The sequence below is a fragment of the Schistocerca americana genome, chromosome 3 (genome assembly GCF_021461395.2).
Source record: "Schistocerca americana isolate TAMUIC-IGC-003095 chromosome 3, iqSchAmer2.1, whole genome shotgun sequence".
Classification (NCBI taxonomy): domain Eukaryota; kingdom Metazoa; phylum Arthropoda; class Insecta; order Orthoptera; family Acrididae; genus Schistocerca; species Schistocerca americana.
Window position 1 is genome coordinate 591,389,672 of NC_060121.1, and position 746 is coordinate 591,390,417.

The following is a 746-nucleotide window of genomic DNA, read 5'->3' on the forward strand; positions in this document are numbered from 1 at the left end:
CCTGCCATTGTTTTTGTGGTGTGACAGGAGGCAGTATTGTGATGTTGGGTGCACCCCTGTGTAGGACATGTGTGGGTGTTGGTGGCTTAGCTGAGCAATGGTGGTTGTCGGAAGGGTGGGATATTCTGTTTTCCGAGTGGACCTCCCGGTCTGGTTATGATAGTGTGGATTGTCTAATGTGGCAGAGAGGATGCACTGGGTGTTGTTCCATGCTGGTGCTTACATATTGTCTGTGTGCCTGTTACAGGCAGAGAGTAGTGCGTGATAAGAGTGTCTGGCTGACGTGTGATTGTGAGCAGAGTCTTTCAGCATGTATACGGACAGTTGTATACATTATCTGTATTCTGATGGCTCTATCTATTACTAATCAGCGCCGTGTATACGTTTAATCCGGTTCCAGTCGAAACTATTGTATCTCTGTACATTAGTGACACGGCGAGCCCGCTATGTAGTTACTCGTCTCGGCAGCTTCCACCGGTGTATGGCAAATGATTATAAGGAATCAGTCTAGTCGTCAATACCGATAGTGTGACGTCACATGTCTGGGGTGGGGGACGCTGCGCCCTTCCGGTGGGTCATGGCCTAGGAAGACTCTTCCCACGCAGGGGGGCTTGGACTGTCATTGACTCTTCCGAGTAATATACTTGCCGTACGTTTTTGCGACTGCGAGTGCAACGCTCACCGGTACCGACATGGATGGAGCGCCTCCTAGCTGCCGCTGAGCATCTGCATTCGTACAGAGAGCA